We start from the raw sequence: 19,332 nt of genomic DNA on the forward strand, positions 1-19,332 counted from the left end.
TAGGCGGTAGCAAACAAGAAGAGGACGGAGCAGCGCGCCGAGGCTGGTTAGAAGGGAAAGGGACTGCCATGAGCGTCCAGCAGCAGTCATGCGGAAGTGATGATCCACCGCCGAATGGTCACCAGCTCGCAATGATGCGTAGGGTTATTCAGAAGTACTCCAGGGTTTCAGGAAATGTAAAAAAACTCCGTACGCAGGTCCTTGCGGTTCAATAGGTATCGACCGACCGCCGTCTCGTCCTCCGCCAGTGACGTCACTGGATTCGATGGAGGCTGTGGGGTCAGCACACCGTGACCCGGAGCAGCTACTACTGTGTCAAGTAGCCCCTCAGCTGACGTCACGAGGTTGAGTGTACCCCTTTCCAGTCACCCCATCAGGAAAAATCCCTCGCAGTACCGGAAATCGAACCATGTCCTCCGCATTTTCAGAACCCGACTTTGTGAAAAGTATAAGACATACAGAAAAATAATATATATCATTGGATAAGGCATCTCTCCAAGTGAATGAAAACATGATATGACCGTGTAGCATTGATGTCCGTGAGCTGCAGCAACGACTGCAATGAATTGCATGTACGTATCGGTTGCATCACAAATGGTACCCACACTGAAAACATGAAATGTGTGTTAAAAACTTGGAGAGATCCTCTATACAGTAGTATGTGTGTTGCTACATAAATTGCAGCTTTTGTGCTGTTATTTTCTGAAACGCTGTAGGTACTTATGAGCAATTTTTACTCGTGTGTGTGTGTGAAATAACACACACTTGACGTTCCAGAGCTGTACGAAATAATTGGAAATTAATTCGCTGAATGCGAATTTCTTGACATAAGGTATATTAGGTATAAATCTACTATCCAGTAATGTCATATGATTCTTTTTTGTGCCGAGTCAAACTTCCATATATCATACTGTATGCGTCCTTATATCGTAGTCCACTAAATTCACCAGCTAACGCTCGCAACATTACTTGGATTTCCGCAGCGGCGAGAAAATGACAGCGAGGAATCGAGGGCAATGTATGTAAGTATTTCAAGCCCACGTGGGCGTTAACAGTGTGTAGACATTGTGGCATGTGTAAGTTTGGGCTGGTGCGGGGAGCCTGTATGGATAGCTGAAGTGATTAAGGCGACTGCTCGTGATAATCGTGAAATCCCGTGACTCTATCACGGTCCGGCACAAATTTTCATATGTCAATGTTGGGAAGTAAATCTATACCTAATACAGCTGATGTCATGGAATTCGCGTTTAGCGAATTAATTTCGAATTATGAGTAATCTTGTACTGTACCAGCTCACTTGACAGTGCTGGTACACGTACACTTGCAGACAGATCGTGTGGTGATATTAAGAATCTTCACGCCTTACTGGCATTAACAGTGTACTAGCCTCAGTTGTGCTTGACAAAAGCCGCTTGGACAAAGACGCTGCAAGCATATTACATGGTTACAGAACTGAAAGGCAAATACACACCACAGACTTTCATTATGAAAGGAAAGCGGAAGTTGCGAAGGGAATGAGAAAAGGTTGTCGCTTATTCCTGAGTATATTCAATCTGTACATTGAGCGAGCTCTATAAGAAGGGAATTACAGTTTAGAGAGAATAAATAAAAACTTTGCACTTTGCCGATGACACTTTAATTCTGGCAGAGACAATTGAAGGTCTTCCAAGAGCTATTAAACATAATGGATGTTGTCTTGAGAAGTAATCATCGGATGATGCTGATAGAATCAGATTAGAATATGAGACACTAAAAGTAATCGATAAGTTGTTCTATTCGGGCGGCAAAATAATTGACAACGGCCGAAGTAGAGAGCATATGAAATGCAGACCGACAATACCAAGAAAAGCATTTTTGAAATAGACGACTTTGTTAATATGGAATATAAACTTAAGTGGTAGAAACTATTTTGTGAACGCATTTGTGTAGAATGGAACCTTGTACGGAAGTGAAACTCTGAAGATAAGCAATTCATACAAACTAATGAATTGTGATACTGAAGAATGTTGAAAAATAGAAAGGTAGGTCGAATAAATAACAAGAAGGTTCTGAGTCTAATCATGGCAAAAAAATGTGTGTGGCACAGCTTGACTGAAAGAATACATTTTTTAATAGGGCATATCCTCAGGCATTAAGGAATCGTCAGTTTGGTAAGGGAGGAAAGTGTGTGAGATAAAAGCCATAGCAGGAGACAGAGACTTGAACATAGAAAGTATACTGACAAGGATCTAGTTTGCAGCAGTTATTTAGAGACGAAGAGGCTTGCACATAATACACTAGCGTCGAGAGCTGCATCAAACCGGTCGTCCGAATGAGGACCACAACAACATGAATAATAAATTTTCAAGTTGAACATATGACATTCGGGGCCACATCAAGAATAAAGTTACAGAAGTTGTCTGCCGCCTAAGCTGCCATTCAAGCTGAGCCTGCGGGCAGGAAACCCATCCAACTTGAGTCTCGCCTATGCGAGTTCAGTTTTAGTTCTATTCATTGTTCGACCTCACTTCATTACCATCCACGTATATTCTTGATCCGCCCTCCCGCCCCCTCCCCCTCCCATCACTTTATCTAAAGAGTACTTTTTGATTCTAGCCTATATTTTGCTCTCCCCCATCGTCATAATACCGGAGTACCATTAAAGTAATTATTTGTATTTGGGTTTCACTTTAACAGCGATTTCTTAGTGAGGACCCCTGTTGTCCTCTTCGTTTCAGGGTGAGAAAATGTAAGAAACCAATATTGTAGGGTTTTGGCAATGATTTAGCGCTTCAGTGACACTGTCTAGACCATTTAATATTTATATTCTTCCACATAAGAACATGATTGTGAAATAACACTTTAACAAAACAGTTTTTCGCAGAGACGCATGATCTGTTATCTTCCTTCTTTGGGCAGAAGTTATGGAGAGAATTAGACCCACCCATCACCCGTCAAAGCGTGCCCCATAGATGCTATCGACCAGGCACGAAATCGACGTCGTTGACAGCAGCGCCCAGCACATATCATACGCGACACGTCAGGGCTGGTTGTCATCTTATACGCTCTCGGCATTTCCTTCCCTTAAACGAGAGGAAAACGAACTGTACTGTCAAACTCTCGGCTGCAACGCAGCACTCTATATTCCATCTTTGAGCATCCTGGCTGCGTTCAACCGTCTTACAACAACTCCGAGGACAATCATTTGACACCTTCTCTCACTACACGCCTCTCCCAGCAAAAGTCAAACCCCTTTCCCCTCTATCTAAACATTCTATCAACTATAACCTATCGTAACTCTTCCAAATGAAAGCTCTAATGAATCGTTTTCCTACATAATTGCAATCCTACCCACTTCCTACCACCTACAACTCGCCCCTTGACCCTTCCAAATATTAATCTCACATCCAATCTCTTATAACGTCTTCTCCAGATCCCTCACCTAGATGATGTTACAAGCAGCCCATATCAGCTTCATTCCTCCAGATGTCAAAACTGCACATAGACCCCACACACATTCTAGAGGAGCAATGTTAATAACGGATAAATCTAAAAGTTCTGGATCCTCTTTTGACTCTGTCAGGGACCGTAGGCTGCAGTATATCCACAAAGTCATGCTGCAGCTGAGCTACGACATTTAGGAGAAGACCAGAAGGAGACTGGCGTTCTGAAACGGGCAGTGAGAACTGCTCGGATGTTTTTGTTAGAGCCCATTCACAGAAAAACAACACTCCAATTTAGAATTCCAGTCTCTATCTTTATTTCGAGTACAGACTTATTTCGAGTAGATCAATGTACCAGTTATCTCGAATAATTACAGCATCTGAATAAATTACCTTAGACAATATAACTTTACAAATCTTGCAGAATCCCCTTGTAAACATACCATATTTCTCATAAGATCACAGTAACAAAACTGCCATACACAGGATAAGATATCTCCATCACATGCAGACATATTTGTGTTTTTTTCAGTACGGCAGAGGCGTCGTCCACCGAATTTTTTGTCCATATGTTCGTACGTGTATATAGCAAACTAAAGCACGATAAATCCACACAACAAAAAATATTCATCTCTTTCCCTATGTAGAATTTTTTTATTATTTCCCCGCATATTCTTGATTCTAGTTACAAAAATTAAAACTTTCAAGTACAATACGTCATCAGTTCGTATGTTCTGCATTTAGTAGAACATGTCAAATACTCCCGAGCACGCAAGGTGTGTAAAATGGATCCACTAAGTGGAGAATGAACCAAATAAAATTGCTCAATACACAATATAAAGCAAAACTACCACTAACAGCCTCTGTTTTCACTTGGGAACTAATAAATTTATCGTCTGTAAGTCTTAAATTTTTTTTAATGGCTGTAATGTTGAAGCAAGTTTCAGGATGATAAAATATTTAGCTGCTTGTGGTACTTTTACATCAAAATGTCTGTCACAACAGCGGAGCCGGCAGGTGTGGCCGAACGGTTCTAGGCGCTTCAGTCTGGAACCGCGCGACCGCTACGATCGCAGGTTAGAATCCTGCCTCGTGCATGGATGTGTGTGATGTCCTTAGGTTAGTTAGGTTTAAGTAGTTCTAAGTTCTAGGGGACTGATGACGTCAGAAGTTAAGTCCCATAGTGCTCAGAGCCATTTTGAACAACCGCGGAGCGCTACTTGAAGAAATATCGAACTACGTTCTTGTTCGAAGGATTCCTCTTAAACACGCCCATTTGAAATTGATCCTTATCTACCTATTGATCTCAAAACAAACGATGCTGAATTTACTCAAAAAGCTAAGGAATTATCGAATATTTCCGTGAATATGCACGAAATACGTTTAGTTGTATGAACACAATGAGAATGAACTACATTAATCAAGAAACTTAGCAAGATTAGTCACCTTCTGCAACAGATTTGATTTTATCTACTACGGCCCGTTGATATCCTGAAACCAACGCCAATGAAGTGAACGCTAGAGTCGTACTGACACTTACCGCACACTACTTCAGCACTTACGCAAAAAGTGCACGAAAATACAGATAAATATGGTGAATCAATCTTACAACCTATGTAAACATGAGAACTTCTATAAACTACAGTAATACAACATCAGTAGGGACCAGTAAGGTAATGCAAAGTGAGACTGAAAAAGCATAGTAGTTCGTATATGAACTATCTCGATCGACAAGACTGTTTCATTCCGACATGGCACTAACGACACTTCAAGAAATTTTCGAAATGTATGTATTACGCATGACTTTAGGGGAGTAGTGTATCTTATGATGCAGAGGTGAGGTTAATTTTGGTTGACACGATTTTTGAACGTGTTCCGTGCAACTACGTTTTCATTCCGTTACAAGAATAAAATATTTTTGGAACAGCTGATAAGGCACATAAAATGCATTTAATTCACGAAGACGTGCTACACATTAAACTCCAAAATCTAATAGTCACAAACTTTTCATGACAGAAAAAAGTGAAAAGTTTTTCATTACTTTCAAGATATTCTGAACACGTACGGAGAATGGGAGCTAATTCGGTGTACTGATGGCATTCGTAGAGACGCTAATGTTGACAATAGCGACGCTGAATAATTACACCTGCAACAGAAAAAGCTAGGGTGTGCTCACTTCCGAAAATGTTGCGCTGCAAGACTGCGGCAGCGAGGAGAACTTAAACACTTGTATTTAATTTATGTAATTAGAATGCTGTCCTTCTTTCTTGCATGCTCACCAGACGCGGCTGCAGAGGAAAAGGAGCAGAAGTACCTTTTTGCTTCGCGCAAGTGCCTTGTATCCTGTTTCTAGCGGTCCACGCAAGTTTTACAGTGCGAGAAGAGAGGTCGGAAAGTGGCGGAATGCGAAAACGAGAGAGAGAGAGGGAGCTCGGGTTAATGCGACTTAATGTGTAAAACGCCGCAACTTCTTAAAGTTGGAATCCGGACGAAAACGCGCCGGTGTAATGTGTGATTTAGTTAAGTGGAAGTTTTAATTCGCGAGCAAGAGGGCTGCGTGTCGCGACGCAGGTCCCAGGTCTGCGTCGGAGGTCGGACGGGGATATAAAAGAGTTATGTGCCTCACCGGCTGCACTTCTTTCAGAGGAGACAGCCACAGTAGGGCGGGAAAGCGCCGGATGGGCGGAGGAACAAACATGCCCTTGAACGCCCGTGTTTCCACTTGACTAGAGAACCAGCGCTGCTGATAAAACCTAGATAGTCTGAGACTGACAGCGCCTTTCTCTATTGCATTTATGCATTTATTTATCCTCAGTGCACAGCAAGCTGATTGGTAATCTCTGAACGGTTTTATTATTTTTGTTGTTATTCATCTTATAAAATACACTAATGATTTAAAATTGTGATTGTGAAGCAGCTGAATGGGTTGAAAATAAATAAATCGCCAGGTCCTGATGGGATTACAATCCGGTTTTACAGAGAGTACTTTATTGCATTGGCTCCTTACTTAGCTTGCATTTATCGCGAATCTCTTGCCCAACGTAAAGTCCTGAGCGACTGGAAAAAGGCGCAGGTGACGCCTGTATATAAGAAGGGTAGAAGGACGGATCCTCAAAATTACAGACCAATATCCTTAACATCGGTTTGTTGCAGGATTCTACAACATATTCTCAGTTCGAATATAATGAATTTCCTTGAGACGGAGAAGTTGCTGTCCATGCATCAGCACGGCTTTAGAAAGCATCGCTCCTGCGAAACGCAACTCGCCCTTTTTTCACATGATATCTTGCGAACCATAGATGAAGGGTATCAGACGGATGCCATATTCCGTTACTTCCGGAAAGCGTTTGACTCGTTGCCCCACAGCAGACTCCTAACTAAGGTACGAGCATATGGGATTGGTTCCCAAGTATGTGAGTGGCTCGAAGACTTCTCAAGTAAAAGAATCCAGTACGTTGTCCTCGATGGTGAATGTTCATCGGAGGTGAGTGCCCCAGGGAAGTGTGGTAGGCCCGCTGTTGTTTTCTATCTGCATAAATGATCTTTTGGATAGGGTGGATAGCAATGTGCGGCTGTTTGCTGATGATGCTGTGGTGTACGGGAAGGTGTCGTCGTTGAGTGACGGTAGGAGGATACAAGATGACTTGGACAGGATTTGTGCTTGGTATAAAGAACGGCAGCTAACTCTAAATATAGATAAATGTAAATTAATGCAGATGAATAGGAAAAAGAATCCCGTAATGTTTAATACTCCATTAGTAGTGTAGCGCTTGACACAGCCACGTCCATTAAATATTTGGGCGTAACACTGCGGAGCGATATGAGGTCGGACAAGCATGTAATGGCAGTTGTGGGGAAGGAGACCGCTTATAAAACACTAATACGACCTATTCTTGAGTACTGCTTGAGCTTTTGGGATCCCTATCAGGTCGGATTGAGGGAGGACATAGAAGCAATTCAGAGGCGGGCTGCTAGATTTGTTACTGGTAGGTTTGATCATCACGCGAATGTTACGGAAATGCTTCAGGAACTCGGGTGGGAGTCTCTGGAGGAAAGGAGGCGCTCTTTTCGTGAATCGCTACTGAGCAAATTTAGAGAACCAGCATTTGAGGCTGACTGGAGTACAATTTTACTGCCGCCAACTTATATTTCGCGGAGAGACCACAAAGATAAGATAAGACAGATTAGGGCTCGTATAGAGGCATATAGGCATTCATTTTTCCCTCGTTCTGTTTGGGAGTGGAACAGGGAGACAAGATGCTAGTTGTAGTTCGAGGTAACCCCCCGCCACGCACGGTATGGTGGATTGCGGAGTATATATGTAGATGTAGATGTAAAAAATTATGATCGCTCTCCATCATTAGACTGACTGCTGCCTCGTGGCACTTTATACACGACAGGGAAGTATAGATATGTAGGCTGTTTATGTGAACAGCGCGTAGCATTGCGCAGTTGGAGGTGAGCCGCCAGCAGTGATGAATGTGGAGAGAGAAATGGCGGAGTTTTGATATTTGTAAGAATGGATGTTATGAACTCCTATATATATTATGACTTTTGATGATATTAAGGTAAATACATTGTTTGCTCTCTATTAATATCTTTCATTTGATAACTATCCCTATCAGTAGTTAGTGCCTTCCGTAATTTGAATCTTTTATTTAGCTGGCAGTAGTGGTGCTCGCTGTATTGCAGTAGTTCGAGTAACCAAGATTTTTGTGAGGTAAGTGATTTGTGAAACGTGTAGGTTAATGTTAGTCAGGGCCATTCTTTTGTAGGGATTTTTGAAAGTCAGATTGCGTTGCGCTAAAAATATTGTATGTCAGTTTAAGCACAGACGTGTATAATTGTTCAAAAGGGGACGTTTCACAGGGAATTATAGAGTCTGTCCCATGAGGATTGATCGATATACTGGGACATGACAGGCAAATGTTGGTGTATAGTGGCGACTGTGTTTGAAATTGAAATCGCGGAAATCACGCTTTAATAAGGATAGGGTTAATGTCACCACTTTCGATGATATGAATAAACGGAAAATCAGCCCTCGAGTGGGCGACGCACAGATTGTTGGAGGATGCGATGGTAAAACGTGTGAAAGATGTTAAAGATTTTGTTGAGTAGTGTGATCAGTTTCAGTGTTTCCCACTCTCTTCTCAGAGAGATGAAACCAATCTTCTTTCATCACAGTGGCAGTCGCATAGCTGACTGTCCCACGATGGGCCCGCGTTAATGGGAGATCTCACTCAAACGAACAGACATCATCATAGACCCTCAAGGCGAATCCTCGATTAAATTATTAAACCTTTTCAGAGGTTACAGTAGACCTTCGTGCGTTGTTGACAGCACTAGTGCTGGCGTGGAGGTGCTCCATCGTTTATTTTTTTTAAAAACTGCGTAGGTGTCTGAAATTACACTTTTGTATAAATCCAATGACGTGTTATATCAGTACATTCATCTATTTCGAAAAAGAACGCAGCTCGTAGTTTCCAGTAGCTCTACAAGTTTTCCGGAGGTCAACGGAGATTAGTTTTAGTGTATATAAATATGGTGTGTTACCATCTTCTGCTTTCTTTGTTTTATCTCTTTGACGAACTTGTTAGGCAAAGCATAGGTGAGTTACAATCGTCAGCTCTCTTTTTACAGGGAGGCAGCACAGAGGACAGTCCTCACTACGAAGGCGTGCTGAAAAGGAACACCCCAGAATGTTTCATGTGAAAACTATCAAAATCTTTTTAAACACCCAAAACGTTATTATCATTCTACGCCTTTGTTTCACATGTCCTCATACACTGAAGCGGGAAAGAAGCTGGGATAGGCATGCGTATTCGAATACAGAGATATGTAAACAGGCAGAATGAGGCGCTGGATAGCTGCCAAAACAATTAATATAGTAATATGCTTTATTTCAAAAGAATTGGAACGTCTATATAAAACAACAATTTTCTGGACGCAGTTGTCAGAACGGTTACTGCTGCTACAATGGCAGATTATCAAGATTTAAGTGAGTTTGGACTTGGTGTTACAGTCGGCGCACGAACAATGGGACACAGCATCTCCGAGGTAGCGATTAAGTGGGGATTTTCCCTTATGACCATTTCACGCGAGTATACCGTGAAGTTCAGGAACCCCGTAAAACATCAAAATTCCGACTTCGCTGCGGCCGGAAAGAGATCCTGCAAGATCGGGACAAACGACAACTGAAAAGAATCGTTAAACGTGACAGAAATGCAAACCTTCCGTAAATTACCGCAGATTTCAATGCTGGACCTTCAACAAGTTTCAGAGAGCTAACCATTCAACGAAACATCATCGATATGGGCTTTCGGAGCCGAAGGCCCACTCGTGTAACCATGATCACTGCACGACACAAAGCTTTAGGCCTGGCTGGGTCTGTCAACACCGAAGTTGGACTGTTGATGACTGGAAACATGTTGCCTGGTCGCACAGGTCTCGTTTTAATTTGTATAGAGCGGATGGATGTGTACTGCTATGGAGACAACCTCATGAATCCATGTACCCAGCATGTTCAAGTTGGTGGAGGCTCTGTAATGGTGTGGGGCGTGTGCAGTTGGAATGATATGAAACCCGTGATACGTCTAGATACGACTCTGACAGGTGAAAAGTACCTACGCATCCTATCTGGTCACCTGCATCCATTTACGTCCATTGTGCATTCCGACGGACTTGGGCTATTCCAGCAGAACAATGCAACACCCCACACTTCTATAATTGCTACAGATTGGCTCTAGGAAAATTCTTCTGAGTTTAAACGCTTCCGCTGGCCACCAAATTCCCCAGACATGAACATTACTGAGCACTTCTGGGATGCCTTGCAACGTGCTGTTCAGAAGAGATCTCCACCACCTCAAACTCTTACGGATTTATGGAGAGCCCTGCAGGATTTATGGTGTCAGTTCCCTCCAGTACTACTTCAGACATTAGTCGAGTCCATGTCACGTCGTCTTGCAGCACTTCTGCGTGCTAGCGGGGGCCGTAGACAGTATTAGGCAAATGTACCAATTTCTTTGGCTCTTCGGTGTATCTGCAGCCCTCTGCTGCTAGAGAGCTCCGATTTTTATCATGTAACATATCGGCGTGTAATGTAACTATGTCGGTGAGTAAGAAAGAACCTGCTGTAATCGAGTTTCTAACCGCAGAAAACATCGTCCAGAAAACATCTCCTTCAGCATGAAAACTCCACGCACGAGCGCTGCGACATCAGCAACCATCCGGCACCCTGGTTTCACTGTCATCGATCAATCTCTATACCATCCACACTTTGCCCCATCCAATTTTTATCTGCATTCAAAACTCAAAGAACACCACTGACGACTTTACTTCAATAGCGATGAATCGCTGCAAACGGAGGTGAGATTGTGGCTCCGTCAACAAAGTCTAACGTTCTACCGCGACGGTATCAGGAGACTGGCCTCTCGTTGAGACAAATTTGTTCGTCACCCTGATTATGTTGAAAAATAAGCATGTAGACATGAAGAATAAAGGTGTTAAATATTAATAAAGTTTGTTTTGCTTAGCTAGCTTTAACAGTTTTCATGTAAAACATTCGGAGCTGTTACTTTTCACCACGCCTTCTTACAGCCATCAACAATTCAGTTACATTATTTCACTTTACAGGAACCTATTTCTGTTGTTATCCTGACTAACAACATCTGATACAGATTCTCATATCATGAGCAAACGACGACTATGTTCGAGATTTAGATACATACTTTCAGTCTGTAAGTTCGCGGTTAAGTAACAGCTAACTGGCTCTCGGCGACGGCAATTTTACGTTATAGCTATTCGCACTGCAATTTTGCGTGGTGATTATCATTATTTTGCTAGAAACTTGACCCAGTGAGGTGACGCAGTGGTTATCACACTTGACTCGCCTTCGCGTCAAGTCATCCTGATTTAGGTCTTCCGCGATTTCCCTAAATAGCCTGAGGCAAATACCGGGATAGTTCCTTTGAAAGGGGTACGGCCGACTTCCTTCCCCTCCTCCTCTAATCAGATGGGACAGAGGACCTCGATGTTTGGTCCTCTCCCCAGAATCAACCAACCTAACAACTTGAGAATACTTGATAATTTTTCGGAGGAAATGTTATGGCTACCAACTGAGTCAAGCTACTGATATTTTGACTGTAGTTCTAGTGCTTCTTATTGGCCCTCTAAGACAGTGATACATTTAAAATCTATTACGAATTACCCAAACACGGATTCTGAGTGGGCTTTTCGCCTAATAGTCTATTCGTCGTGACACAAATCTTCCGCAAACAGTGCATAAACAGGTTTCCATTATCACTGTAAGAATTATGTTCGAATTTGGCCGCGTTTTTCACTTAGTGAATTGTGGTCCCCTGTCGCGGTCGTAAACAAGTGAGTAAAATACTGCCCAGGCGGCACTTCTTCCGTCTGCGCCGCGTGGAGAACGCGCCCGCAAACTCAGCTCTCGGGTCGAGACGGAATGGCCTCTCCTTCCCCTGGAAAAAAAGAAGAAAAAGAGTAAAAAAGTTTCGCGAAGCCTGCACATAAATCAGCCGTTTGAACGCCTTTAACACAGAACACTTCCGCCGCCACCGCCGCCGACGCCGACGCGGGGATATATAGCCGCGAGGCAGACGGCTCGGCGCCGGGGGCCGGCTCAGCCGCACAACCGATCTGGCGAGCGGGTCGCATTCCGCGCGAAACAAGGCGGAGGGAGTCCACGCACTCGCTAACGGGCTGCGTGGCTGGCCACCAAAACTGCTGCTCCAAGAGGCATCTGCACCTACATCGAAGCTCTGCAAAGCACAGTGAAATGCATGAAACTTCCTACTGTACTAGTTATTAGGGTTTTGTTCTGTTCCATCCACGCACGGATTTCGGGAAGAATGATTGCTGAAACGCTCTTCTTGCGGTGATTAAGCTTGTCTTCGCGATCTTTATGTGAACGATATGTAGGGGTTTTGTAATATATTGACAGATTCATCGGGGGACTGTTTGGGTATATCTTCTGGTTTCTGCCATTTCAGTTGTTTCAGCATCTACGTGATATTCTCCCATGGGTCCAACAAATCTGTAGTCTTTAAACATCTCGCTAAGGAGCTATCAGCCTGTAAATGCTTTATAAAATTCACGACATACAAAGACGAAATAAAAAAAAAAATCATATCAAAATGCAGAAAGGTAACGACCTATAAGGTCAAGAGATTAGATGATTAAGTAACAAATAAGGTGACTGATGGTACTGACATTTTTACTTTTTTATTCATCTATGAGTAGGTCTTCTACTCTTTGACTCTGTATGTCTGCGTGAATTAATTAATCACACTATGTGACTCTCCTACGTTCGCTGACTATAATGTGGTAATATTTTTATATTTTCACTTAGAAAATTGTATTTGTGCTTCGTTTTTGTACATTTTTGGTGACCAATTAAATTATTAGTAAGGCACTCTTGACTTAAACATTATGACAATTTTTTCATCCTTAATGGTTCTTACTAATGATTATGTGTTATTAGGATATCACTTATGAATGATTGTGATCCTGATTATGCTATGGGATAGCCCCGTACCGCGTCACACCTGTTCTTATCGTATCACATAATTGTATCTATGTCAGTTTCTGATTACTTCTTTTGTCAAAGATGTTTCAGGCATTGAGTTTAATAGTTATTGTATTGCTGGATCTGTAAATTGAGTTAATATCTTGCATCTATGTATATTAGCATTAATTTGGTATCTACAGTATGATATTTATCCTATTCTGACAACTTTGCTATGTTTTAATGGAAAGATGTTACTCATTAGTCTTTATGACAACAGAGATGTTGTTACCGTTGAGTAATTAAGTATGAGAAAAACCCTTATCTAATGTAATTTTAAATGTTTATTACGTTGTATTCTTGAAAATGTTTGATTGGAATACAGTCTTGTTCGAGATGTATTATTAGTGTTACCTTCATTCTGGATTCTAATGTAATACTTTTGTTGTCTTCGGTCTTTGAATTGTTTACTATGAGTTCTCGCCTGTAATATCAGTATATGTCTCGTGTTGGTTCTTTTTAGTTAATTGCTGTTCACACAGATGTCATACTTGTAGTGTTCGAAATGACCGACACTTTTAATTTTGATAAATAATGTTGGCTGCAGATTAATTTTTCGACGGAAGTAATTGTTCTGATGCTACATTTGAAATAATCTTGTGCCTTCAAGGTCATTTACTTTCTGCATTTTGTAATGATTTCTGTTTCGTATTTCGTAAAGGACTATTAACATGGTTTAAGACCGAAAACGGTCGGGATAAAATATAAATAAAGTCAGTATCTGTGTGTCATGCATTTTATAAACCTGTAACCGTTCGTGCTGCTCTTCGTTGTATTCCGTCAATATCCCAGGTTAGTCTTATTTGGCGCCGGCCGCGGTGGTCGTGCGGTTCTAGCGCTGCAGCCCGGAACCGCGGGACTGCTACGGTCGCAGGTTCGAATCCTGCCTCGGGCATGGATGTGTGTGTAATGTCCTTAGGTTAGTTAGGTTTAAGTAGTTCTAAGTTCTAGGGGACTGATGACCTAAGATGTTAAGTCCCATAGTGCTCAGAGCCATTTGAACCATTTGAACTCAGGTTGGACGACAGACATGGGGACGTCATTTCACATTGCTTCGACTCTTCTTTCACGGCAGTCGTTAGCGAGTGGTTGTGTGTCTTTTGCTCCGGAAGCTACGACCAAATGTTTTTAATTTGGCGTGACAAGTAATGCAAAACCTTTTATCTAGTGTGAGTGATGGTTTGTAAGTGTGTGGATTTCTGCACAATGAAGGAGGAACAGTTTCTGTAAGCAAACAGACATAAAAAAATCATTATTTACGTCTTCTGATTTTCCGTATGTAGCACAACCACAAAAAGACAAATGCAGGGCAAGAGGGACAGAGCAAAGCACACGTAAACATCACAAGAAATACCGATGTAAATATATGTACCTGATAATGATGATAAAATCTCGAAAAGCGTCGTGATACGCATGACAGGACACGTAACTGATGCAATGTTTCATTAGTTAAATGTCCGCCCCGATAGCCGAGTGGTCAGCGTGAGGCATTGCCGTCCTACGGGCCCGGGTTCGATTCCCAGCTGGGTTGGGGACTTTCTTCGCTCAGGGATTGGGTGTTGAGCTATCTTCATCATCATTTCATCCTCATCCGGCGCTCAGGTGGCCCAATGTGCCGTCGAATGTAATAAGACCTGCACCAAGGCGGCTGGACCTGCCCCGCAAGAGGCCTCCTGGCAAATGACGCCAAACGGTCATTTAATTTTCATCTTGAATATCCCAAATAATTCTTGTACGCAAGGAAAAAAAAAGAATGTATGAAGCAAATGTTGTCTGGGTACCAACCGGTCATTAACCAGCATGACTGCATTTCTTGTAACTTTGTTTTTTACGATAATACGAACAACAATAAGTCCTTGTTAAACGACACAGTATACTTTTTAATTGGTAGTCATTTCCTCTGCTGACGACCTTTTCAAAAATGTATCAGATTACCATTCACGTAAATATGACATTATTAAAGACGTAACAAAACGTTACTTCGATTCTGTTGCACTTGTACTGTACGCAGCGAACGCATCTAGAGTAATATAACTCGTCCACATGCTAGAGTTGACAGTAGACAAATGGAAACACAAAGAAAATGTACAGAAGTCGGTCAGTCAATCGTCTTCAGCTGAAGGTTTGTGTGAGTGGAGTATACACCAATGAAGACAAACGCTCCTCATGTGCTGAGAATGAAAATTAGAACAGTTACTGCTGTAATGGCTTGTATTTACAATATCGGGGCATGTACTGCAGTGCTTTCAAACGAGATGCTGCCTACAGTAGAGACAGTCTTAGATTAAAATCTACATCATTATTACCTTAATTCTATTGTGGTTGAACGTAGGTGCAGTCAGGCAGAAGATACAGAGAGTCGAAATGCCAACAAGAACCCACTTTCCCGACGTACTTTTCTCGTCTTGCTGTGACGCTCCAGGAAACGGAAAGTTTCCACTCGAGGCAACGCAATCGTCTTTGAATTCGATTTACTCTCAATCCACAATGTATGTGCGTTACACTGTTCACTGCACGCAACATGTTCTGCAATTATTTCTCAGTTCTGCTGAGGATTGCATTGTCACCAGCGAATCTCGTCAGTGATATCCTTTCACCGTAAATTTTGAATCCATTCCCGAATTTTTCTTCAGTTTCTGTCATTGGGAAATGTACTGACGAAGCATCGTGTCCAGAAACTTCTGGTTGTAAAAATGACAAAAAGTGATAACGGGAGCACTTTCATAGTAAATAGCGGCACTGGTCGAAACCTTGTTTATGTACCACGAGCCACGTATCAAATATTAGGTGGGGTATGCCCAAGTAACATGGGACGACCAGTATAGGTGCTGCATAATCCAGACGCGTAGAATTTACATCTCAGTTGGCTGCCGCAAACAGGAGAGACGCGAGCGTCTAAATGCGTCGCGGCATACCTGGGCATGTGTTGGGAGGGCCGTAGATCGCCGCTCGCTCGGGAATTCAATAGGCGGGCTGAGTTGCGGCCGCGCTCCTGAAGTATGCATGGGCGCCGCTGCCGGCGGCCGGCGCTTCGTTGTGTATTCCCGGGGCGACGGCGGAGCCTCCACTTAGCCCGCCGGCCAACGCGATGCCCCACCTACCCTGCCTTGCCTCTGCCTTTGCCTCTCTGCCTCCCCGCCCTAGTCGCAGCCCACCGATCGCGTCTCCCACTCGGCGCCAGCGTGCCACGGCTACGCCATCTGTTTGCTTCTTGATTCCCGAATTCTTGCAGGGAAGAGCGTACAGTAGAAGCTCAGTTACCCAAACAGTATCAACATACGATCTCTCCAAAATAAAACAGAAACTTATACTAAATTTTATAAAGTTATATCGTTACCAACTTTGATGTAAAAAAAAAAAAAGAAAAAATGAACACTCACGGAGACCAAATCCAAAGTAAAATTTGTGGGAGAATTGAGCACAGAATTTGAAATAGACACAGGAGTACGACAAGGGGATGTACTGCCCCAGTGCTCTTCAATTGTGCTCTTGAAAAAGTTGTTAGAGAATGGAGAAAAGCAGGTGCAACAGCACACAGACTGGGACCAAGACGTAAGGGCATAGATGTGACTGTTTAGCATTTGCTGATGACATGGCACTGATCGCACAAGACATTACCGATGCACAGAAACAGCTAGAATCATTACAAGAGTAGGCAGCAAAAGTAGGATTACAAATTTCATTTGAAAAAACAAAATTTATGACTGACGTCAAAGATGCACCTTTTGATCTCAAAATTGGTAATAACTACATCTCTCGAGTAAAAGAATTTAAATATTTAGGTGAACGGATTGCAGAAAATTGTAATGAAAAGAAATCTGTCAGATCAAGAGTCCAGAAAACGGAGACTGCGTTTCGATTAACAAAAAACATTTATAACAAAAGGAGTCTCTCGTGGAACTGCAAAATACGACGCTACACAACAGTAATTAAACCCGAAGCTCTCTACGCATCTGAACACTAAACCTTCAACACAGAACACTAAAAGAGGAATTAGAAGTGAAAGAACGTAAAATAATGAGAAAAATCCTAGGACCAAGAACTAAAGATGGTGTGCATTATCCAAAACCCAATGCAGAAATATATAAAAATATCTTCAAAATAACAGACACAATCCGCATGAGAAGAATCCAATTCATGGGGTATTCAGAAAGAATGTACTCAAACAGGTTAACGCACAAAATCCATACATCTTTAAAGAACAAAACTACAAGACCGAACTGGTACAAACAGACGGAAAAAGACCTGAGAGAATTAGGGTCTCCAAATCTACATGATAGAAATGAAATCAGAAAAATCACAAAAACACGGGGTTTTGAGGAAGAAGAGAGAGAAACTAACCGACATACGTGGTCTACGCAACGAAAGCTAGCCCATTCGTTGTTTATGAAGGAATACTGGGCGAAAAGGACGGCCAACAAATGTTGATTACCCGTGGTCCTAAGTGATCCATCCGCGAAGAAGAAGAAGAAACATTCTTAATTACAAGCCAATGAAATTAAATTCCTCTGAAGGACAGAAAAAAGCACTCCGTCTTCAGGCCACAAGCGGCCCATCGGGACCATCCGACCGCCGTGTCATCCTCGGTTGAGGATGCGGATAGGAGGGGCGTGTGGTCAGCACACCGCTCTCCCGGTCGGTATGATGGTTATCTTTGACCGGAGTCGCTACTATTCGGTCGAGTTGCTCCTCAATTGGCATCACGAGGCTGAGAGCACCCCGAAAAATGGCAACAGCACATGGCGGCCTGGATGGTCACCCATCCAAGTGCCGGCCACGCCCGACAGCGCTTAACTTCGGTGATCTCACGGGAACCGGTGTATCCACTGCGGCAAGGCCGTTGCCCGAAGGACAGAAAGGTTGGACAAAATTATTGAAACACCGCAAGAAATGCATGTTTGCACATAAATGCAGATGGTAACAAAGCCTGCAGCTTGTGTTGCGGTGTTTGACCACTAACGGCACCTGTGCAATGTCCTCAATACGCTGCAAGAATCTCTCGTGTTCTATGTAGTAGTGAGCGCATTACATTAAGGTGACAGAAGTTATAGGATACCTTCTAATATAGCGTCGGACCTCCTTTTCCCCGGCGTAGTGTAGCAACTCGACGAGGCATGGACTCAAGTCGTTGGAAGTCCCCTGCAGAAATATTGAGCTAAGCTGTCTCAATAGCCGTCCATAATTACAAAACTCTTGCCAGTGCTGGGTGTTGTGCACGAATCTACTCCACGATTTCATTCCATAAATGTTTGATGGAATTCATGTCGGGATATCTGGGTGGCCAAATAATTCGTTCGAATTTCCAGAATGTTCTTCAAACCATTCGCAAACAGTTATAGCCCGGTAACATGAAATCGTTGTTTGGGAACATTAACGCCAAGAATGACTATAAATGGTCTCCAAGTAGCCATTTCCAGTTAATGATCGGATCAGTTGGACAAGAGAATCCACTAAATTCCATGTAGACACAGTCCACACCTCCATTCCATGTAGACACAGTCCACATCATTATGGAGCAAACACAAGCTTACACAGTGCCTTGTTGCCAATTAGGGTCCATGGCTTCGTGGGGCCTACGCCACACTCAACCCTACAGCTCTCACCAACAGAAATCGGAACTCATCGGACCAGGCCGGTGTTTTCCAGTAGTCTAGGGCCCAAGTAGCATGATCAAGAGCGCAAGAGAGGCGCTGCAGGCGATGTCGTGCTGCTACCAAAGGCACTCGTGTCGGTCGTCTCGTGCCATAGCCAATCAATGACAATTTTCGCTGCACTATCCTAACAGATACGTTCCTCGTATATTCCACATTGATTTCTGCGGTTTTTGCGCTCAATGTGTCTAGCCTCTTAGCACTGACAACTCTGGAAAAAAAATGGTTCAGATGGCTCTAAGCACTATGGGACTTGACATCTGAGGTCATCAGTCCCCTAGACTGAGAACTACTTAAACCTAACTAACCTAAGGACACCACACACATCCATGCCCGAGGCAGGATTCGAACCTGCGACCGTAGCAGCAGCGCGGTTGCGGACTGAAGCAACTCTAGACAAATGCCGCTGCTCTCGGTCGTTAAGTGAAGTCCGTCGGCCAATGCTTTGACCCTGGTGAGACTTAATGCCTGAAATTTAGCATTCTCGATACACGCTTGACACTGTGGATCTTGGAATATTGAATTCCCTAACTTTTGTTCCATACATGTATTTTCAACTACCATTCCTAGTTCAAAGTCTGTTAATTCTCGTTCTGCGGCCAGAATCACGCCGGAAAATTTTTCACATGAATCACCTGAGCACGAATGCACTGTCCTTTTATACCTTGTGTAC

At 42.9% G+C, this 19,332-nt stretch overlaps 1 protein-coding gene and 1 pseudogene across 1 annotated transcript in view; both read right to left on the minus strand.

The window, feature by feature from the left end:
* The window catches only part of LOC124794698 (irregular chiasm C-roughest protein), a 1,925,819-nt gene that overhangs the window by 1,501,250 nt on the left and 405,237 nt on the right, over positions 1 to 19,332 (minus strand). The window lies entirely within an intron of this gene.
* LOC124796661 lies at positions 17,736 to 17,853 on the minus strand (annotated as a pseudogene).

Source organism: Schistocerca piceifrons, chromosome 4 (assembly GCF_021461385.2).
Source record: "Schistocerca piceifrons isolate TAMUIC-IGC-003096 chromosome 4, iqSchPice1.1, whole genome shotgun sequence".
In the NCBI taxonomy this organism is placed as follows: Eukaryota; Metazoa; Arthropoda; class Insecta; order Orthoptera; family Acrididae; genus Schistocerca; species Schistocerca piceifrons.